The 23,960-nt window shown below is 47.8% G+C and overlaps 1 long non-coding RNA gene across 1 annotated transcript; it reads right to left on the bottom strand.

The window, feature by feature from the left end:
• Positions 1-9,230: 9,230 nt before the first annotated feature.
• Positions 9,231-23,735, bottom strand: LOC137212409 (uncharacterized). Its single transcript, XR_010937504.1, has 2 exons — positions 23,411-23,735; positions 9,231-9,661 (listed from the first exon to the last, which is right to left on the bottom strand). It is a non-coding gene; the product is annotated as an uncharacterized lncRNA (long non-coding RNA).
• Positions 23,736-23,960: the final 225 nt, after the last annotated feature.

Below are 23,960 nucleotides of genomic sequence, written 5' to 3'. Positions count from 1 at the left end.
AAGACTTCAGAATCCCACAGCCTGGGGAGTCTCCAGGCACCTGGCTCACTGCACACAAGGTTGTGCATTGGGAGTCTGAGCCCAGGCTGGGGAGGTGACTGACCCCTCGCGACCCTCACTCGCGGCCCTGCTGACTTCCAGGTGGACACAACTCACTGCAGGAGAAAGGGAATGGGCGGGGCCCTCCAAGCAGCTGCCTTTAGACATCTCAGTGGCTCTGCCACCTTCAGCTTTCTCTCTTCTTTCTTGTCTCCAGAAAGGCATCCCACAGAGGGCTTGGTCCCTGAAAAGCTAAGGAAAGAAAAAAGCATGCAACTAGAGATTATCATACTAGGTGAAGTAAGTCAGAAAGAGAAAAACCAATACCATATGATATCACTTATATGTGGAATCTAAAACATGACACAAATGAAAGTATCTATGAAACAGACATAGAGAACAGACTTGTGGTTGCCAAGGGGGGGAAGGGGGAGGGAGGGAAGGATTGGGAGGTTGGGGTTAGTAGATGCAAACGATTACATATAGAATGGATAAACAATAAGGTCCTACTGTGTAGCGCAGGGAAGTATACTCAACATCCTGGGATAAACCATAACGGAAAAGAATATAAAAACGAATGTACGTATACGTATAACTGAGTCACTTTGCCGTATAGCAGAAATTAACATTGTAAATCAACTATACTTCAATAAGAAATTTTTCTTTTTGAAGAAGAAAGAGAAAAAGTGTCATGTAGGCTGGGCAGACGGAGGAGAGACACAGAAAACAAGCTGAGGATGCAGAGGGTGGAGTTCTGGGAGAAAAGGAAGTTGTAACCCGTTTAGCAGCCAGAGAGGCTAAGAGGAGACAGGATGAGAAGATGTACAAAGAAACTGGACTTGGGAGACAAACCTCTCCTTAGGCAGAGGAGCTGCTGCTTGCTGCCAAATCAGATTTGGCAAAGGGCACGCAGTCTTCATTACAGACCCAGTTGTGGATTATTGGTGCTGATGGAGAGAAGGGAGCCGTGGTCCACAGGCCTCTGTCACCTCTCCAGGCTTCCAGCAGTGGGTCCCCTGGCCTCTCTCCTCCAGGTGTGTCCCCTCCGCTCTCTGCAGCCAGAGTCACCTATTTAATTTTTTTTAAAAATTTTTTGGCCACGCTGCACAGCTTGTGGGATCTCAGTTCCCCGACCAGGGATCGAACCCGTGCCTCCTGCAGTGGACGCGTGGAGTCCTAACCACTGGACCGCCAGGGAAGTCCCACCAGCGTCATCTTTCTCGATGCAGTCCTGACCCTGCATAGAGTCACGCACAAAGCCCTCTGCTGGCTTCCTGTTGCCTCGGGTGAAGTCCTGCCCTTTCCGGGGCCTGGCACCCAGCCTCTCGGCCCATCTCTCCCCGCATACTCCCTCCCAACCACACCTCCTCAGTGCCTGACAAATGGATGTTACTATCCATTAAATTCGTACCAAGTGCACAAATGATAACAGGAAGTCTGGCCCATTGGAGAGTTTCCTTTTCGTTCTGGAATTCCGTGCAGCGCAGGCGGCACCTGCGAGCGCACCAGCCTAAGCGCCTTTGCCGTGTTCCTCTGTCCGGTGACGCTGCAGAGAGTGTCTGGGCCCCAGGGAACTGGGCGGCCACCTGGGCCTCAACCACCCCCATCCCTTGCTGCCTGTCTGTCGCTGGCTGCCCTCCATGGGATCCCAGAGGAAAGGAAGGGCTGCAGGCCCAACAGATGGCTTTTGATGGGAGCTCTGGATTACATTGTTTGACTACCTGGACAGGGGCCCCTTTGAGTCCTCCAGGCCCTGAAACTCACCAACAGGAGTAGAGAGCAAGGTCGAATCTGAGGTGGGTCTGAGATGCCAGCTCCTGGGCGAAGGAGAAGTCTGCACAAGGCATCCTTCTGCAACGAGGGGCCCCAGCGGGGAGGCCTGCAGCTAAGAAAACATTTCTAGTGGTTTTTGCTGAAGGCACCTACATTCCTGAATAGCTAAAGGGGAGCAGGCCCCAGATGTTGGGGGCAGGGAGAGGCAGCTCACCTGGCCTTGCTACAAGGAACAGGCATTGAAAGGAGCAGAACTTCAGGGAAGCCTGGAGCCTACATACAGGGCCCAGCTTTCTCTTGGGGGGCAGAGAGCTATGTGCAATGTTGAGCTTCTGCTTGGGGGGGGGGGTGGAGTGTGGTCCCATCTCCATGAGGCTTTCAGAGAAAGGAATTTGCAGCAGAGGGAGAGGAGTGCCTTTCCTCTCTATTCCTAGATTCCAGAGTGTATCTGGAAAGAGCTGGGGCCAGGCACGTTGGTCGCCCGACCATGGCTGGGTGGAACCAAGTGGGGCAGCTCTTTGGCCAGAAGTCGAGAGTCTCTTTAGCTCCAAAGGACACCACTCTGGATCCCAGACCCAAAGCAACAGGCATTGTGGAAGGGAGAATTCTAAGATTTCCCCTGGGTGTTGCCCTTGAGATTGTTTTTCATTAAATGGCAAAAGAGATTTTCAGTGGAATTAAGATTACTAATCAGTTGACCTTCAAATAGAGTGGTTACCCGGGTAGGTCTGACCTAAATTGAAAGAGCCCTTTATACATTCATATATATATATATATATATATATATATATATATATATATATATATATATTTTTTTTTTTTTTGCCTGTGTTGGGTCTTCCTTGCTGCGCACGGGCCTTCTCTAGTTGCGGGGAGTGGGGGCTACTCTTCGGTGCGCGGGCTTCTCATTGCGGTGGCTTCTCTTTGTTGTGGAGCACGGGCTCTAGGCGAGTGGACTTCAGTAGTTGTGGCTCGGGGGCTCTAGAGCGCAGGCTCAGTAGTTGTGGCGCACGGGCTTAGTTGTTCTGTGGCATGTGGGATCTTTCCGGACCAGGGATCGAACCTGTGTCCCCTGCATTGGCAGGCGGATTCTTAACCACTGCGCCACCAGGGAAAGAGCCCTTTAAAAGCAGAGAGTTTGGGGACTTCCCTGGTGGTCCAGTGGTTAAGACTCTACTCTTCCACTGCAGGGGGCGCAGGTTCAATCCCTAGTCAGGGAAGTTCCCCATGCCGCAAAGTGCGGCCAAAAAAAAAAAAAAGTAGAGTTTGTCTGATGGCAAAGGGAGAGTCAGAGATTCTAAGCAAAAGAAGGATTTGATGCACAGTCAGTGGCTCTGAAGATGGAGGGCTGCAAGGAAAGGACTTGAGAGGCGACTCTAGGACCTGAGACTCTGTCTCAGCCAGCAAAAGCACAGGGACCTCAGTCCTACAACCACAGGGAACTGGTCCTGCCAATGACCTAAATAAACTTGGGAGCGAATTCTTTCCCAGAACCTCCAGTAAGAGCTCAGCCTGGACAACTCCTTGATTTTGACCTTAGGTCTTAAGCAGAGACCCAGTCAAGCCCACCCCAGACCTCTGACCTACAAAACTGGGAGCTAATAATTGGGGTTTGTTAAGCCTCTAAGCTTGTGGTGACTTGTTACTTGGCAATATAAGTGCCTACACAGTGAAGGTTCCAGATCATGCATGTTGACCCAAGTGAGAAGGAAAAGGCAGGATTCTGACTGCATCCACAACCTTGGGGTTGCAGCCTCCTCCTGCACTCTGGCTGTGCCCCTCCTCCACACAGAGGCATCGAAATCTCTGTCCATGTAGCCTCTGCCGGAGGACCAAGCTCCAATCACTGGGCTAGGAAGTTTGGGAGCAAACTATTTATCAATAGACCAATTACAGGTGAAGGGCACAGCTTCTTAGGCCTAATTATCCATGTTTCTTATACGTTTGCTTCTCTGCTAACTTTTCCTATATTTCTGCCCACTTCTGAAACTGTTGGGTCTCTCAGTCTTTAACAAAAGCAAAATCCCTTCCAGCAAGTTATCTAGGACTCCCTGTCAGGACCCAGACTATTCTTCCAGAGAGTCCCTTAAAACTCAGAATGAATTGTTGTCTCTCTCTTGGTCCCATGACCTAAATGACTTGATTCACCCTGTGGCAAAGATGGTTAGCTGTCCATCCAAATCTCTGCTCCCCTTCCATAGTATAGAGTTTTCGCTGAGGAGCTGAGACTACATTTCCCAGCTGCCCTTGCAACTAGGTGTGGTCATGTGACTGGTTCCCACCAATAGAATGTGAGCAGAAGAAATGTATGCCAACCCCATAAGAAGCAGGGTAAGAAGCAGGTGTGCCTCCTCCGTACGCCCCTTCCTCTTCTGCCAGCTGGATTGTAGATGACAATGAGACCCTGGAGAACAGCAGAGCCCCGAGATGGAGAGAGCCTGAGTCCCTGGATCACCATATGGAGGAAAGCCACTGGCCAATAAATAATGCCTGCCTCGGACTTGCCTGGTGGCGCAGTGGTTGAGAATCCGCCTGCCGATGCAGGGGACACGGGTTCGTGGCCCGGTCCGGGAAGATCCCACATGCCACGGAGCAACTAAGCCCGTGCGCCAGAACTACTGAAGCCTGCGTGCCGCAACAAAGAGTAGCCCCCGCTCCCCACAACTAGAGAAAGCCCGCGTGCAGCAGGAAAGACCCAACACGGCCAAAATAAATAAATAATTTAAAAAAAAAAAAAGAATGCCTGCCTCAGTGTGTTATATGAGATATATGAGTAAGAAATAAATTTCTAAGATATTTAGACCATTATACATTTCGGGGTCTATTTATTACCGCTTTTTAGCCTACCTTTTACGATACACACCCCTCTACTAGGCCCGCGACCTGAAACAAAGTGCACAAGGTGCTGACTAAACTCCTGGGATGAAAACCTCCAAATATCCCTGTATTTCACTGCCTTTGGCTGGCTCCCATGCCTGTCCTGGTTCACACTGTCTGCTCCAAAGTCTGGCTGACTCACCTGGCCTGGGCCACCATCCATCTGCTGTCAGCGAACGCCTGGCTCACAGAAAAATGCACATTTATTCCCCCAAAACATAGGGTTCTTTTTTCAGCAAAGCTGGTGTAGCAATACATTTGGAGAAGCGAGCTACTCTTCAGCACCCGGGCCCCTGGTGCTTTGGGACGCAGCCAGGGAGCAGACATCTTCAGACCCAGCTCTCTAAGGAAAAGGTGCCAGAGCTTGGAGAAGAGGTGGACCAGGGTGATGGAGGGAGGGAGGAAACCAGAATGAGGTGACTATTCTCTCAGAAAGCTATTGAGCATTTCTTGGTAGCCTCAGGGACAACCGCAACTTTTTGTACTTTTCTCCCGGGGAGGCAGAGGCGTGGGGGAGGAGAGCCTCTGTAGCCGCAGCTCTTGAAAACTCTGCTTCGTGATGTGGCATTGAGAAGACTCCGAGAAGCTTCCCGTAGAAAGGCAGCCCCACCCTGCCCTCTGCCTGGGGATGCCCGCTCCCGCACCAGCCGTGGTCTCCGGTATAAAGAGCCCATCCTCTGCCTGAAGCAGCAGCAGCGCGGGGAGCCCTGGGAGGGACTGCAGTGGGGACCGAGATGCAAGAGGGCGCCACCCACTGTCCATACCTTGAGTACAGTTCTGGATCCCCAGCCCCAGTAGACAGGACAGGCTTGACTGTGAACAGTCACGCAGCCTAGAACAGGTCCAATAGGACTGGGGCTCTATGGTAGCTCATGGATGCCACAGCCCAGCTCCCGTATGGGATCTAGATGTCCTGGAGGTCATAAGCTTACACAGCAACCCATGCTTCAAAGGGCTTCAGGATGACTCTGCCTCGGTAATATCCAGGGCAAATTTGCTTTTGATGTGAGTCTGGAAATAACAGTGGCAGACTCCCCAGGGCCCAGGAGTCTAGCCACTGGCTCCTCCTGGCTTTTATGCAACCGGATGCAGAGCCTAGCACAGAGGTTAAATGACAACAGCCCGACCTGGGCTGCCCCACAGATGCCCAGAACCCACTCAGAGACGGTCAGCGAGGGTCCCTTGGCCTCCCATACCTCTAGGTGGTCACACAAGAACCCTGAATCCTCCATGTTCGGCCAAAGGGGCGCCCCTGCTTCCCATCCCAGGCAGCTCTTGGCACTAACCCTGAAGTGGTGATGAGCTGAGGAACCAGGGCTGGGCGCACCTCATGCGAGATACATTTAGAGATTTTTTTTTTTTTTTTTGCTGCACTGTGCGGCATGCGGGGTCTTAGTTCCCTGACCAGGGATCGAACCCGCACCCCCTGCCATGGAAGCATATGCAATCTTAACCCCTGGACTACCAGGGAAGTCCCCGTTTAGAGATTTCAGGTGAGAATCTTTTCCCAACTTCCCCTGATTCCTTCATCGTGGCTCGCCACCCTTTCTGCCCAAAGTCCTTTCCAACAATTTAAATCCTGCCTTCTCTACACCCAGCTTGGTTCCCCTCATTCTGTCACTTCTAACTTTGGACTCTGCTCTCATTAGTTTCTTCCAAGTGTCCCCTCTCCGAATCTAGCTGGGTCCTTTCCATGCCTAGTTTGCAAACATGTCTGACCTGATCCTAACCTGCAAGCCCCATCTCTCCCAAAGGTACCAGGGGGCCGGGGTTTGACAGGTGCAATGATCCAGTGCACGGGTGCTGGGTGCCCACAGGGAATGCCAGAGACCAAGGTCTTCCCAGGACTGGCAGCTCAGATGGCTCCCGGGGCAGAATAACCTAAGCCGGCTGCCCTTTCCTTCCTGTGAGTGACTCAGCAAGAAGCTGGCAGGCGAAAACAAAGCTAGTCCTGGATCTTGCAGAAGGGGTAGCAGGCAAGGCCATGGCCTTAGGCTATGTAGGGAGAGGCACTGAGGCTAGCGGCAGAGCTGGATGCTGAAAAGACGCTCAATCTCACTTAGATTACGAGCAGTCAAATGAAAACTATACCCAGGGCTTCCCCGGTGGCGCAGTGGTTGGGAGTCCGCCTGCCGATGCAAGGGACGCGGGTTCGTGCCCCGGGCTGGGAAGATCCCACGTGCTGCGGAGCGGCTGGGCCCGTTAGCCACGGCCGCTGGGCCTGTGCGTCCGGAGCCTGCGCTCCGCAGTGAGAGAGGCCACAACAGTAAGAAGCCTGCGTATCGCAAAACAAACAAAAAACTATACCCAGGTGCAACGTTCCACAAAGCAGATTGGCAAATATCAAAGGTTTGATCACGCACTGAGTTGGCAAGGGCGGGGAAAGGATTTCTCATGCTTTGCTAGCGGGACTGGAAAACCATACAGCCTCCATGGAGGGTAATTTGGCAAACTTTATGTAATGCACAGATTCTTTGACCCAGCAATTCCACTTCCAGAAATGTGGCGTCTAGCTGTGCCTGTGCATTGGTGAAATGACAAGTGGCATTGTTTGTAAGAGTGACAGGAGATCGGAGGTACCCTCCGTAGGTCCGCACTCACGGTGTGCCCAGGTGATGGAAGACAGCAGCCAGAACAAAGAATTGGAACCGCGGATATGGATTTGGAAACACACCCAGACGCACTGTAACGTGGGAAAACACAAGAAGAGCAAAGCGGAAGGAGAGCAGGTTCTGAGGCTACCTGGCTTCAATTCTCGATGAATGAATGAAATGGCACGCTACAATCTGGGTAAAAAAGGGTAAGAAAAACAGTATATATGCTTGTCTGTTGTATGTACCGAAGAATCTCTCTGGATGGATACCCAAGAAACTGGTTCCATCGGTTTTCTAGAAGCAAACATTTTCATTATATACCTTTTTTAACTTTAAACTTTTGAACTGTGTGAGTATATGACCTATTGAAAAAGAAAATACAGTTGAAAGTATGTGCTCCCCACCTCCGTAATGGAAAGGAATAACTCCAGTACTTGAGAGGCAGCTACTAGTTCCAGGACAGCATGAGGTGGTGGAGGTCATTCTGTCTTATATTCACATGGTGTGTTATATTCTAATTTTTTTTTTTTTTTTTTTTTTTTTTTTTTGCGGTACGCGGGCCTCTCACTGTTGTGGCCTCTCCCGTTGTGGTGCACAGGCTCCGGACGCGCAGGCTCAGCTGACATGGCTCACGGGCCCAGCCGCTCCGCAGCATGTGGGATCTTCCCGGACCGGGACACGAACCCGCGTCCCCTGCATCGGCAGGCGGACTCTCAACCACTGCGCCACCAGGGAAGCCCCATATTCTAATTTTGATGAAGTCTAATTTGTGACGTTTTTCTTTCTCTGTATTGTGCAGTTGGCGCCACGTGTGAGAACTCTTTTGCCTATAACTCCAGGTCATGAAGATTTTCTCCTGTTTTCTTCTAAAATTTTATAGTTTTACGTTTAGATCTATGATCCATTTTGAGTTAATTTGTGCGCAAGGTGTGAATTTTAGGTCCCCCCTTTTTTTGCATACGAATGTCCAATTATTCCAGCACCAAGTGTTGAAAAGACCATCCTCTTCCAAGATATTACTTTTGCCCCCTTGGGTTTTTGTCTGTTTCTGGGTTCTCTGTTCTGTCTCATTGACTGATGATGTCTGCCTGTTTGCTTACACCACATTTTCTTTATAACTGTGGTTTTATAATGTCTTAAATTTGGGTAGGGACTTCCCTGGTGGCGCAGTGGTTAAGAATCCGCCTGCCATTGCAGGGGACACGGGTTCGAGCCGTGGGCGGGGAAGATCCCACATGCCGCGGAGCAACTAAGCCCGTGCACCACAACCACTGAGCCTGCGCTCTAGAGCCCGCGAGCCACAACTACTGAGTCCGTGTGCCACAATTACTGAAGCCCGCGCACTTAGAGCCCGTGCTCTGCAACAAGAAGCCACCACAATGAGAAGCCCTCACACCACAATGAAGAGCAGCCCCCGCTCGCCGCAACTACAGAAAGCCCACGCGCTGCAACGAAGACCCAACGCAGCCAAATAAATAAATAAATTTTTAAAAAACTGAATAATCTATTTAAAAAAAAATAAAGTTGGGTAGAAAGATTTTAAGTCCTACCACTTTATTCTTCTTTTTCAAAATTGTTTTGGCTATTCCGATTCCTTTGCCGGTCCATGTAAATTTTACAAACATCTTGTCTCTATACAATCTTTCCTTGTTTTTATAGATCTGGAGTGTTTCCAACACACCAAGCAATTCTCCAGTCCCCAGAGGACACCAACAGAGTGTCCTACAACTTTAGCTCAGTTCTGACATTCACCGGAAGATACCATCAGATCCCACAGCGTAAGGGTTCAGTCCCACCCCGCCATCCCCACCCCCCCCTTTAGACACCAATTGCAAGTCCATGTTATCACATGTACTTCTGACCATCCAGCTATGAATCCGAGGTTCCCATGACTCCCTTTTTGGGTTCGATTAATTGGCTAAAGCACTTCACAGAACTCAGGAAAAGTTTACTCAGTAGAATACTGGTTTATTACAAAAGACATTAGGAAGGATACAAATGAACCACTAGGTGAAGAAGTACATAGGGTGAAGTCCCGAAGGGTGCCAAGCTCCGGAGCTTCTGTCCCTGTGGATCTGGGGTGCACCATCCTCCTGGCACGCGAAAGCACCACTCCAGAAGCTCATCAAGTCTGTCGTTCAAGAGTTTTTCTGCAGCTCGTCTCCAGCTCTGCTCCCCAGCGGTAGATGGGGCTGAAAGCTGCAACCGTCTATCCGCTTGGTCTTCCTGGTGACCAGCCCCACCCACAGGCTATGTAGGGATCCCACCCTAGGTCACCTCATCAGCACCAACTCAGTTGTGTTCTAAAGGACTTGTTATGAATCACAAAAGATACTCCTATCACTTAGGAAATTCAAAGTGTTTCAGGAGCTCTGTGTCTAGAACAGAAGAAAAAGACCAAATATAGTTCTTATTATACCACCAGGTATAGACTTGTGATACCCCAACTCTCTTTGTTCTAGGTAGGACTTTGACACCAGACTTTGAGGAGGTTCTAAGGGTGGGAGAAATGCTAAATTTATAGAAAAACTCAAAACCAGACATTCGCCTGCTTCCCGGGAGAACAGATTGTATTTTACCTGAGGGACACAAAGAATGCAAATTTGCTTTCTTTTCTCACTGAGTTGGTAAGTGGTTACAAAAAGATTCACTGAATGCTCCCCTCTAGGCTGCAAGGCCAAGTCTATTCACTCTTTGGCAGCAGAATGATCACAGCACTTCTGACTTCACCTGCACGATATTACTTATCCATTGGAAACATGTTTTTCATCAAGGTCAAATAACTAAGGTGGAGTGGGAATCTGTGTGGTCTTCTGTGATTGTCAGGTCTGAATATACTGCCCTCCAATTCTCTGGTTTCTAGAATAGACAAGGCTGCCGCTCAACACGGAAGCTAAGAGCAGAGTTGAAGTGGGAGTAGGTCCCACCTGCTCCACTGGTCCCTCTGGAGTCCGGAGTCGGGACCACGCTCTCCCCATGGCCTCCTTCCTGGGACTGGAGGCCTCGCTGTCCTTCAGCCCCTCCACTCCCAGATCCTCTGCTTTCGCTGCTAGACCTGGGGCCCATGCTGCTCCCCTGTAAACTGTTCACTTTGCTATCGGACCTGCCCGTCTCGTGGAATTGTGGTGAGGTTCAAATGATCAAGCACAGAAAACATCTGGAAAGCTACGGCCCACACGGGCTTCTGCAGGGAATGGAAGGGGGAAGAGGGATCAGGGACACGCCTCATCTTCAAGCGACTCTGATCTTCTTTCAAATTTTTTTAAACAATTATGAATTCCTTTGTGATTAAAAAAAGAGTTCAGAAATGTTTACAGTGACTAAATATGTTACTGTAATAATGTATTGTGTGGGCTTCAAAAAGTTTCCAGCCTTGTTAAGCTGCCAGCTACTCTTCTGTGCCTGTGTGTGGGTCGGTCGGCCCGGCCGCGGATGCCCGTGAGGTCAGCTGGGGTGGAACCTGGGTTCCAGGGGAGGCGGGGGATAGAGGTGCGGCTCCATGTGGCTGTGAGGGTTCCTCCCTCCCTCTGAGCTCCCAGGTCTGGGACATGTGCTTCTCCCTGGCTGTCTGGCCACCCCAGCTTGCAGGCAGGAGCCGTGGTTCCAGAGAGAAGGATGCTACAGGACAGAATGGAGTCAGCACAGAAAACATTTTAAAAAAATCAATCACCGGGGCACCAGCCCACCGGAGTAAGGGAGCTGGGCGCCAAGGCCATCGTCCCAAGAAGCCAGCTTGCAGCTGCTGGTTCTCGGCATACTGATGGCTCAGCAGACGCTGGGGCCAGACTTGGCCAACTGTATCCAGTGCCCAAGGGCACAGGCAGGGGCTGGCACACCTTCACCAGGCAGTGAGGAAGAATGGAGCCGTGTGCATTTGTACTTGTTTATTTGCTGTTTGAAGCTCCTCGCACGTGGGTGTGGGTGTGAATTTCCCCATGTGGCTGGAGTCCGCCCAGGACAAAGTACTACCTTGCTCACAGCCCCTCCCAGGTCTGGGAAAGTGGCTGGGGGCACGGTCCATGGAGAACCCCGGAGACCACAGGAGCAAGAAAGGGACCTGATAGGAGACTACTGCTGTTCCTAACAGGGGCAGTCCCTACCCACCGTCACTCTGCCTGTGAAAGGAGGGCAGGTCCCCAGGATGACTCCGAAGAAGTGGGAGAGAGGCAGGGTTGGCAGGGAGCCCAGGTCCCTCCAGCGAGCTGAGTACACCAGGTCACACTGAGCTCAAGTAACAGTGGCTCTCACCCCTCCGGAATTTACCTCCTGCCCCTCAGGCTCCGCGGTCATTTGGGGGCATGGGGGCCGGAAATTCTTCACGTGCCGGGAACAAGTTCTATCCATTCCTCCTGGGCTGCCCAGGACCTGGTGGACAGAGGGAACCAGTGGTTCTCTGCTGGGGACTGCGGCTGCCCAGTGACCAATGGCTCAGGGCAGGAGTAAAAAACAACCCAGGTCCTGAGTCAGCACCACTTAAGACCTCAACCTGCTCTCATTCTGAACAAGTCCAGCCCATCAGGTTGGGAGAAACACCCAAACATCCCCTCCAACAGACTGTCACTTACTCGAAATACAAATCTCCTCTATCAGCTCAAACAGAAATCATCATGCAGCGGGCAGCTTGAGGGCTTCCCTAATTCAGGAGCCAACAGTTTGTTTTTTATGGTTTTTTATAAATTTATTTATTTTATTTTATCTTTTTGGCTGCATTGTTCTTCGTTGTTGCACGTGGGCTTTTCTCTGGTTGCGGAGAGCGGGGGGCCACTCTTCGTTGTGGTGCACAGGCTTCTCACTGCAGTGGCTTCTCTTGTTGCGGAGCACAGGCCCTAGGCACACAGGGTTCAGCAGTTGTGGCACATGGGCTCAGTAGTTGTGGCACACAGACTCAGTAGTTGTGGCTTGCGGGCTCTAGAGTGCAGGCTCAATAGTTGTGGCACTTGGGCTTAGCTGTTCCGTGGCATGTGGGATCTTCCCCGACCAGGGCTCAAACCCGTGTCCTGCATTGGCAGGCGGATTCCTAACCACTGTGCCACCAGGGAAGCCCGCCAACAGTTTTTGTAAAGGGCCAGAGAGCAAAGATTTTTGACTTTGTGGCCACGTGGTCTCTGTCACAACTACTCAACTCTGCCATTGCGGCATGAACACAGACAGACAATGCATCAGCAAATGGCTGTGGCCGTGTTCCAATAAAACTTTATTTATAAAAACGGGCCAAGGGCAGGATTTGGCCTGTGGAGTATAGTTTGCTGACCCCTGCTGTAATTCACCAGACCCCTGCTCGGGCAGGTCTGAGCAGCCTTTAAGACTGACATCCTCCCTAAACTCTGGACCTGCAGTATTCCCCGAGAGCCCAGATGTCCATCACTGCAGAGAGGAGAGTTTGTACGGGGAGAGAGGAAGCAGATGTTTGCTGAGCTGAGCCCTCCACCGCGACCCCAGAAATCATTTCACCTTTGCCCAATTTAATTAAACCTGATCAGATACCTCCCCAGTGAACAAGTGTTTGTGGCTTGTCACAGAAATCACCAAGGTAGGCCCCTTACTTACAGGGATGAACAAGGAGTGACCCTTCTGCAGGGGGTATGTGAGTATAGAGAAAAAGCTGGAAGCCTGAGGAGGGACCATGGGGCTTCAGATCAGGCTGCTGTGGCAAAAAATGGGTTCAAGTCTCAGAGCTGCTGTCACTTACTAACCAAATGACCTTGGGCAAGTTACTTAATCTCTCTAAGCTTTATACTTTCCTTGATTTATAAAATGGAGATAAAAACAGTCCTTGGTTCCTGGAGCCCTGAGGTTTAGATCAGATAACACATGCAAAGCATTTAACACCTAACATTTTGGGGGCAGGGCCGTAGCTGCAGCTATGGCTGTTAACTTACTCAGTGGGCATCTTCCACGTGTCAGACTTGTACTAGGAACTGCTAAGTTAAATCTTATTTAATGCTTATAGCAACCCTATGAGGTAGCTCTTATTATCTGTATGTTACAGGTAAGGAAACCGAGTCTCAGAGAAGTAATAATTTGCCCCAGGGCATACAGAGTTAGTTATAGTCAAAAGGGAAGTGTGAAAAAAGAATCTGAAAAAAAAATAGCTATATATGTATGTATAACTGAATCACTTTGCTGTATACCTGAAACTAACACAACACTGTAAATCAACTATAGTTCAAGAAAAACAAATAAAGGTTTTTTTTTTTTAAAGGGAAGCATGATATACACGAAGACATGTACTAGAAGAAAAGGATGGGAGTGGGCAAGGGAGCTGCAGAACGTGTGCAGGCAGTGGGCAGGGAAGCAGCTCCACTGGAATAACTGTGTTTTCACTTTCTGGGGAGGAAGAGGGAGTTGCCTCTGAGCCCGTCTCTTGTACACCTGCCAGTCTTTCCCAGGAAAAGACAGATTCTTTGGGGGTTGTTGGGTGTATATCCCAGTGCACCCGTGTACTGGGTTGGATGGTGTCTCTCAAAAATTCACATCCACTCACCTGGAAACCCAGGTCATGACCTTATTTGGAAATAGGGTTTTTACAGACAAAATCAAAGTCAGGATTGGCATGGGATCAGACTGGATTAAGATGGGCCCTAAATCCAATGAGAATGTCCTTGTAAGAACCGGAAAAGGAAACATGGCAGGCGACTTAGGGACCATGGTGATGTGGAGATGGAGGCAGAGACTGGAGTGATGTGCCTACAAGCCAAGGATTGCCGGCAGCCTCCAGAAGCTGGGAGAGGCTGGAAGGATCCTTCTCTAGAGGCTTCAGAAAGAGTGTGGCTCTGACGACACCTGGATTTCAGACTTCTGGCCTCCAGAACTGTGAGAGATTAAATTTCCGTTCTTTGAAGGCTCCCAGTTTGTGAGAATTTGTTACAGCAGTGCAGGAAATTAACACACCATGTGTGAACTTTTGAGGGTAGTTCCTGGTGTCCAGGTGCCCGGCACACTCTGAGGTCCACAATGATGTTAGTAGGATAAGAGAAGGGACAGGGAAAGGACGCAGGAAGGGGGAAATCCACCGGTGGGCCAGGGTGGGTTTGGAAAGCCAGGGAGTATAATGCAAGTTTAAGGTAAACCACGGCTAGGAGCCAGGAATAGGGGTGAAGTCAGGAAATAAATGGGAGGTGAGGCTGGCTGAGCGAGGATCCATCTCCTCTCTGCCTGAGAACTGCAAATAAACGGGGCTGGTGACAAGTTCTTTATTAAAGAAAGATGGCGCATTCAATGAATGCATTGTTTGGTCGGCTTCCCTCTTCCACTTCAAGCTGCCCTCACCACCCCCACATCAGGGCCTGTGCCTGCACAGCTGTCCAGCAGACAATCTGAAACCACTCCCACGAAGCCATTCAACTTCTAGGTCAGAGCTGTGGTCAGGACGTGGGAGTAAAACCAGGCTAGATGGTGGCCATGCATTGGCCTCTATGTTGTGACTCTGATCTTGGTGCCCCAGGGCCTGTGCTCTTCCAGGATTCCCGTTGTCCAGGGCAAGCCAGCAGCACCTAGGTGACAAGGGAGGGGACTAAGGTTTCCCAGTAGCTTTTCGATTGAGAGGTTTCTTCCTGTCCCCACACTCCACCAAAGGCTCTTGTCACAGCAACAGCCCTTCTAAGCTGGACAGCTCAGGAGCCTGAGTAGTGGGACTGTCCCTTAATCTGAGTGGTAGCTTGTCTCAAAGATGGTGACCAGGGACTTCCCTGGTGGTTAAGAATCCGCCTGCCAACTCAGGGGACACAGGTTCAAGCCCTGGTCTGGGAAGATCCCACATGCCACAGAGCAACTGAGCCCATGAGCCACAACTACTGAGCCTGCGCTCTAGAGCCCTCAAGCCACAGCTACTGAGCCCACGTGCCACAACAATTGAAGCCCACGAGCCTAGAGCCCATGCTCCACAGCAAGAGAAGCTACCGCATTGAGAAGCCTGTGCACCACAACAAAGAGTAGCCCCTGCTAGATGCAACTAGAGAAATCCTGCGTGCAGCAAAAAAGACCCAATGTAACCAAAAATAAATTAATTAATTAACTAAAAAAAAGATGGTGGCCGTCAATTCCTGCCCTCCTATGTTCATACCACTGCCCCATTGGGAGGTAGAGTCCATTTCTCCACTCCCTTGTAGCCACACTGCTTTGTGACTGCTTTGACCAAGAGAATATGGCAGAAGGGATGCTGAGCCATATCCACACCCAGCTCTTGAGAGGACTGGCCATTTCTACCTGCTCTTGGAGTTGTGAGCTGCCACTTAAGAAGCCAGGGACAGGAGATCGTTTCAAGACGGCGGAGTAGAAGGACGTGCGCTCACTCCCTCTTGCAAGAGCACCGGAATCACAACTAACTGCTGAACAATCATCGAAAGGAAGACACTGGAACTCACCAAAAAAGATACCCCACATCCAAAGACAAAGGAGAAGCCACAATGAGACGGTAGGAGGGGCACAATCACAATAAAATCAAATCCCATAACGGCTGGATGGGTGACTCACAAACTGGAGAACACTTATACCACGGAAGTCCACCCACTGGAGTGAAGGTTCTGAGCCCCACGTAAGGCTTCCCAATCTGGGGGTCTGGCAACGGGAGGAGGAATTCCTAGAGAATCAGACTTTGAAGGCTAGTGGGATTTGATTGCAGGACTTCAAAAGGACTGGGGGAAACAGAGACTCCACTCTTGGAGGGCACACACAAAGTAGTGTGCACATCAGGACCCAGGGGAAGCAGCAGTGACCCCATAGAGGACTCAACCAGACCTACCTGCTAGTGTTGGAGGGTCTCCTGTAGAGGCGGGGGGTGGCTGTGTCTCACCATGAGGACAAGGACACTGGTAGCAGAAGTTCTGGGAAGTACTCCTTGGCATGAGCCCTCCCAGAGTCTGCCCTTAGCCCCACCAAAGAGCCGGGTAGGCTCCATTGCTGGGTCACCTCAGGCCAAACAACCAACAGAGAGGGAACCCAGCCCCACCATCAGCAGACAAGTGGATTAAAGTTTTACTGAGCTTTGCCCACCAGAGCAACACCCAGCTCTACCCACCATCGGGAAGCTTGCACAGCCCTCTTAGATAGCCTCATCCACCAAAGGGCAGACAGCAGAAGCAAGAAGAACCACAATTCTGCAACCTGTGGAGGGAAAACCATATTCACTGAAAGATAGACAAAATGAAAAGGCAGAGGACTTTGTACTGGATGAAGGAACAAGATAAAACCCCGGAAAAACAACTAAATGAAGTGGAGATAGGCAACCTTCCAGAAAAAGAATTCAGAATAATGATAGTGAAGATGATCCAGGACCTCGGAAAAAGAATGGAGGCAAAGATCGAGAAGATGCAAGAAATCTTTAACAAAGACCTAGAAGAATTAAAGAATAAGCAAACAGAAATGAACAATACAATAACTGAAATGAAAACTACACTAGAAGGAATCAATAGCAGAATAACTGAGGCAGAAGAATGGATAAGTGACCTGGAAGACAGAATGGTGGAATTCATTCCTGCAGAACAGAATAAAGAAAAAAGAATGAAAAGAAATGAAGACAGCCTAAGAGACCTCTGGGACAACATTAAACGCAACAACATTCGCATTATAGGAGTCCCAGAAGGAGGAGAGAGAGAGAAAGGACCCGAGAAAATATGTGAAGAGATTATAGTTGAAAATTTCCCTAACATGGGAAAGGAAATAGCCACCCAAGTCCAGGAAGTGCAGAGAGTCCCAGGCAGGAGAAACCCAAGGAGAAACACGCCGAGACACATAGTAATCAAACTGGCAAAAATTAAAGACAAAGAAAAATTATTGAAAGCAGCAAGGGAAAAATGACAAATAATAAACACAGGAACTCCCATGAAGTTAACAGCTGATTTCTCAGCAGAAACTCTACAAGCCAGAAGGGAGTGGCATGATATACTTAAAGTGATGACAGGGAAGAACCGAAAACCAAGATTACTCTACCTGGAAAGGATCTCATTCAGATACCACAGAGAAATCAAAACCTTTACAGACAGGCAAAAGCTAAGAGGATTCAGCACCACCAAAAAAGCTCTACAACAAATGCTAAAGGAATTTCTCTAAGTGGGAAACACAAGAGAAGAAAAGGACCTACAAAAACAAACTCATAACTATTAAGAAAATGGTAATAGGAGCATACATATCGATAATTAGCTTAAACGTGATTAAATGCTCCAACCAAAAGATGCAGGCTTGCTGAATGGATACAAAAATAAGACCCATCTATATGCTGTCTACAAGAGACCCACTTCAGACCTAGGGACACATTCATACTGAAAGTGAGGGGATGGAAAAAGATAGTCCATGCAAATGGAAATCAAAAGAAACCTGGAGTAGCAATACTCATATCAGATAAAATAGACTTGAAAATAAAGAATGTTACAAGAGACAAGGAAGGACAGTACATAATGATCAGGGACCAATCCAAGAAGAAGATATAACAATTATAAATATATATGCACCCAACATAGGAGCACCTCAATACATAAGGCAACTGCTAACAGCTATAAAAGAGGAAATCGACAGTAACACAATAAAAGTGGGGAACTTAAAATAAAATAAAATAAAATAAGATTAAAGAAAAAGACCCAATGCAGCCCAAAATAAATAAATAAAAAATTTTAAAAAACTAGCGGGGAACTTTACCACCTCACTTACACCAATGGACAGATCATCCAAACAGAAAATAAATGAGGAAACACAAGCTTTAAATGACACAAGAGACCAGATAGATTTAATTGATATTTATAGGACATTCCATCCAAAAACAGCAGATTACACTTTCTTCTCAAGTGTGCATGGAACATTCTCCAGGATACAACACATCTTGGGTCACAAATCAAACCTCAGTAAATTTAAGAAAATTGAAATCATATCAAGCATCTTTTCTGACTACAACGCTATGAGATTAGAAATCAATTACAGGGAAAAAAACATAAAAAACACAAACACATGGAGGCTAAACAATACTTTACTAAATAACCAAGAGGTCACTGAAGAAATCAAAGAGGAAATAAAAAAATACCTAGAGACAAATGATAATGAAAACACGACGATCCAAAACCTATGGGATGCAGCAAAAGCAGTTCTAAGAGGGAAGTTTATAGCTATACAAGCCTACCTCAAGAAACAAGAAAAATCTCACATAAACAATCTAACCTTACACCTAAAGGAACTAGAGAAAGAAGAATAAACAAAACCCAAAGTTAGCAGAAAGAAAGAAATCATAAAGATCAGAGCAGAAATCAATGAAACAGAAACAAAGAAAACAATAGGAAAGATCAATAAAACTAAAAGCTGGTTCTTTGAGAAGATAAACAAAATTGATAAACCATTAGCCAGACTCATCAAGAAAAAGAGGGAGGACTTCCCTGGTGGTGCAGTAGTTAAGAATCCACCTGCCAATTCAGGGGACACAGGTTCGAGCCCTCGACAGGGAAGATCCCACATGCCACAGAGCAACTAAGTCCATGTGCCACAACTACTGAGCCCACGTGCCGCAACTACTGAAGCCCGTGTGCCTAGAGCTGGTGCTCCACAACAAGAGAAGCCACTGCAATGAGAGCCTGCACACCGCAACGAAGAGTAGCTCCCACTCGCCGCAACTAGAGAAAGCCCTCACGCAGCAATGAAGACCCAACACAGCCAAAAATAAATAAATGAAAGAAAGAAAGGAAGGAAGGAAGGAAGGAAGGTAGGAAGGAAGGAAGGAAGGAAAGAAGGAAAGAAGAAAGAAAAAGAGGGCGAGGACTGAGATCAATAAAAATAGAAATGAAAAAGGGGAAGTTACAACAGACACCACAGAAATGCAAAGCATCCTAAGAGACTACTACAAGCAACTCTATGTCAATAAAATGAACAACCTGGAAGAAATGGACAAATTCTTAGAAAGGTATAACCTCCAAGACTGAACCAGGAAGAAATAGAAAATATGAACAGACCAATCACAAGTAATGAAATTGAAACTGTGATTAAAAATCTTCCAACAAACAAAACTCCAGGACCAGATGGCTTCACAGGTGAATTCTATAAAACATTTAGGGAAGAGCTAACACCCATCCTTCTCAAACTCTTCCCAAAAATTGCAGCGGGAGGAACACTCCCAAACTCATTCTATGAGGCCACCATCACCCTGATACCAAAACCAGACAAAGATACTACAAAAAAAGAAAATTACAGACCAATGTCACTGATGAATACAGATGCAAAAATCCTCAACAAAATACTAGGAAACAGAATCAACAACACATTAAAAAGATCATACACCATGATCAAGTGGGATTTATCCCAGGGATGAAAGGATTCTTCAATATACACAAATCAATCAATGTGATACACCATATTAACAAACCGAAGAATAAAAACTATATGATCACCTCAATAGATGCAGAAAAAGCTTTTGACGAAATTCAACACCCATTTATGATAAAAACTGTCCAGAAAGTAGGCATAGAGGGAACCTACCTCAACATAATACAGGCCATATACAACAAACCCACAGGAAACATTATTCTCAATGGTGAAAAACTGAAAGCATTTCTTCTAAGATCAGGAACAAGACAAGGATGTCCACTCTCATCACTATTATTCAACATAGTTTTGGAAGTCCTAGCCACAGCAATCAGAGAAGAAAAAGAAATAAAAGGAATACAAACTGGAAAAGGAGAAGTAAAACCGTCACTGTTTGCAGATGACATGATACTATACGTAGAGAATCCTAAAGATGCCACCAGAAAACTACTAGAGCTAATCAATGAATTTGGTAAAGTTGCAGGATACAAAATTAATGCACAGAAATCTCTTGCATTCCTATACACTAATGATGAAAAATCTGAAAGAGAAATTAAGGAAACACTCTCACTTACCATTGCAACAAAAAGAATAAAATACCTAGGAATAAACCTACCTAGGGAGACAAAAGACCTGCATGTCATAAACTATAAGACACTGTTGAATGAAATTAAAGATGATAAAACAGATGGAGAGATATACCATGTTCTTGGATTGGAAGAATCAATATTGTGAAAATGACTCTACTACCCAAAGCAATCTACAGATTCAATGCAATCCCTATCAAATTACCAATGGCATTTTTTGCAGAACTAGAACAAAAAAATCTTAAAATTTGTATGGAGACACAAAAGGCCCTGAAGAGCCAAAGCAGTATTGAGGGGAAAAAACGGAGCTGGAGGAATCAGACTCCCTGACTTCAGACTATACTACAAAGCTACAAATCAAGAAAATATGGTACTGACACAAAAACAGAAATACAGATCAATGGAACAGGATAGAAAGCCCAGAGATAAACCCACGCACCTATGGTCAACTAATCTATGACAAAGGAGGCAAGGATACACAATGGAGAAAAGACAGTCTCTTCAATAAGTGGTGCTGGGAAAACTGGACAGCTACATGTAAAACAATGAAATTAGAACACTCCCTAACACCATACACAAAAATAAACTCAAAATGGATTAGAGACATAAATGTAAGACTGGACACTATAAAACTCTTAGAGGAAAACATGGGAAGAACACTCTTTGACATAAACCGCAGAAAGATCTTTTTTGATCCACCTCCTAGAGTAATGGAAATAAAAACAAAAATAAACAAATGGGACCTAATGAAACTTAAAAGATTTTGCAAAGCTTTTAGGCAGAAGGCCTAAATAGACATTTCTTCAAAGAGGACATACAGATGGCCAAGAAGCACATGAAAAGCTGCTCAACATCACTAACTATTAAAGAAATGCAAATCAAAACTACAAAGAGGTATCACCTCACACCATTTAGAATGGCCATCATCAGAAAATCTACAAACAACAAATGCTGGAGAGGGTGTGGAGAAAAAGGAACCCTCTTGCACTGTTGGTGAGAATGTAAACTGATACAGCCACTATGGAGAACAGTATGGAGGTTCATTAAAAAACTAAAAACAGAATGACCCAACAATCCCACTACTGGACATATACCCAGAGGAAGCCATAATTCAAAAAGACATATGCACCCCAATGTTCATTGCAGCACTATTTACAACAGCCACGTCATGGAAGCAACACAAATGCCCATCAACAGATGAATGGATAAAGAAGATGTGGTACATATATACAATGCAATATTACTCAGCCATAAAAAGGAACAAAACTGGGTCATTTGTAGAGATGTGGATGGATCTAGAGACTGTCATACAGAGTGAAGTAAGTCAGAAAGAGAAAAACAAATATCGTATATTAATGCATATGTGTGGAACCTAGAAAAATGGTTCAGATGAACCGGTTTGCAAGGCAGAAATAGAGACACAGATGTAGAGAACAAACGTATGGACACCAAGGGGGAAAGTGACGGGGGGGTGGGGGTGGGATGAATTGGGAGATTGGGATTGACATATACACACTAATATGTATAAAATGGATAACTAATAAGAACCTGCTATATAAAAAATAAATTAAATAAAATTCAAAAATTGAAAAAGGAAAAGAAGCCAGGGACATTAAGAATCTGCCTGCCAATGCAGGGGACATGGGTTCGATTCCTGGTCCAGGAAGATCCCACATGCCACGGAGCAACTAAGCCCGTGTGCCACAACTACTGAAGCCCGCACACCTAGAGCCCGCATGCCACAACAAGAGAAGCCATCGCAATGAGAAGCCCGTACACTGCATCGAAGTGTAGCCCCTGCTCGCCTCAACTAGAGAAAGCCCGCTCGCAGCAATGAAGACCCAACACAGTCAAAAATTAATTAATTAATTAATTAATTAAAAAAAAAAAGGAAGCCAGGGACATACCACTGGACAGAGAGGCCACGTGGGGGAACCCTGAGCTTCCACCTCGGACATCCAGCCCAGTTGGGCCTTCAGATGACCACAGCCCCAGGTGCTCTCTGATACAGCTGCACAGAGGCCCCACTCCCATGGCCGAGGAAGAATGGGCCAACTGAACCCCATCAACCCACACAACCATGAGAGATAAAAATATTGTTTTAAGCCTCTACATTTGGGGTAGTTTTTTTTGTTTGTTTGTTTGTTGCAGTACGTGGGCCTCTCATCGTTGTGGCTTCTCCCGTCGCGGAGCACAGGCTCCGAACGCGCAGGCTCAGCGGCCATGGCTCACGGGCCCAGCTGCTCCGCGGCATGTGGGATCTTCCCAGACCAGGGCACGAACCGGCGTCCCCTGCATCGGCAGGCAGACTCTCAACCACTGCGCCACCAGGGAAGCCTGGGGGGTAGTTTGTTTACGCAGCTCTCAGAGGTAGGAATACTCTGAAAGAGTTACCCCAGTCTTATTCACTGGCTACTTTGGGGCAACTGAACCCCCCACCCCCACCCCATACTCCAAGTCCATGATCCCTCATTGATGACTTGGCCCAGTGGTCTCCCTGGTAACCGGCCCTGGTTACGAGGCTGAGTTGTTGGCTGGTGTTGCTCCTCCTAGGATTGATAGAGGAAACCTTTACATTAAAATCAACGAATAGGGCTTCCCTGGTGGCGCAGTGGTTGAGAATCCGCCTGCCGATGCATGGGATGTGGGTTCGTGCCCCGGTCTGGGAAGATCCCACGTGCCGCGGAGCGGCTGGGCCCGTGAGCCATGGCCGCTGAGCCTGCGCGTCCAGAGCCTGTGCTCCGCAGCGGGAGAGGCCACAACAGAGAGAGGCCCGAGTACCGAAAAAAAAAAAAAAAAAATCAACAAATATTTGTAAAGCAACTGGGAGGTCTGTGGCGCTCTGAGGAGCTCAAAGAGACATACAACACTTTTTGTTTGAAGAGCATTAAATAGCTTAGCAAGCATGCTAACTTACTGAACATCATCTTCCCCGTGACAACCATGAAAGCGCAAGGCAGACATCATTCCTTTTGTTCCTGAACAGGAACGTACACAAGACCACACAAATAGAAGCAGCGGCGCCAGGGCTGAGAGCCAAGTCACCTGGCTACCTGTCCACAGCCCTCCTTTGCGCAGTACCATGATTGTCCCCAAACCATCCAGATAGCAGTCTGGGGCTCGGTCAGGCCCTTTTCCCAGGTCAGAGGAACAGAAAACTGGGGGAGAGAAAGTGACCACAGGTGCAACATATGTGTTATAATTATGGGCCCTAAACTTACTTTCCTGGGTTCTGCCCTTAGTTGTAATAACTTGGCAGTTACTTACCTTGCTGAGCCTGTCTCTGCCCCTGTAAAGGGAGATGCACTTCTGCAGAGAGCTGCTGTGAACCCAGGGGGAGGGCAGGCTTTTGCGACTGTCTCCAAGGACAGAGCACGTGGAAGTGGCCCTTGGCGATTCTGGAAGCTAGGTCAGCAAATGCAAGCTCTCCGCCTTGCTCTGCATGAGGAGCGTGACCTCCGCTGGCAGCCATGCTGTGAGGAAGCCCAAATCAGCCCACATGGGGAGAACCGCCCAGCCAAGCCTTTCCCGAATTCCTAACCCAAAGAAACCATGAAAGATAAGATGGCGGCTGTTGCTTGAAGTCACTACGTTTGGGGGTTATTTGCTGCACAGCAATAGATAACTGGAAGAGACTGGGTTGGTGGGGGGGCAGTTAGTGGGTTGAATGGTGTCTCTACCTCCCCTTCTCCCCAGCCAAAAAAAACACCAAACAAACAAGAAAAGATACATTCCTCTGGAACCTCAGAATGTGACCCTATTTGGAATAAGGGTCTTTGCAGATATAATTAAGATAAAGATCTTGAGGGAGTTCCCT

The sequence above is a fragment of the Pseudorca crassidens genome, chromosome 19, assembly GCF_039906515.1.
Source record: "Pseudorca crassidens isolate mPseCra1 chromosome 19, mPseCra1.hap1, whole genome shotgun sequence".
NCBI classification, from domain to species: Eukaryota; Metazoa; Chordata; class Mammalia; order Artiodactyla; family Delphinidae; genus Pseudorca; species Pseudorca crassidens.
This window is presented reverse-complemented; position numbering and strand designations above follow the sequence as displayed.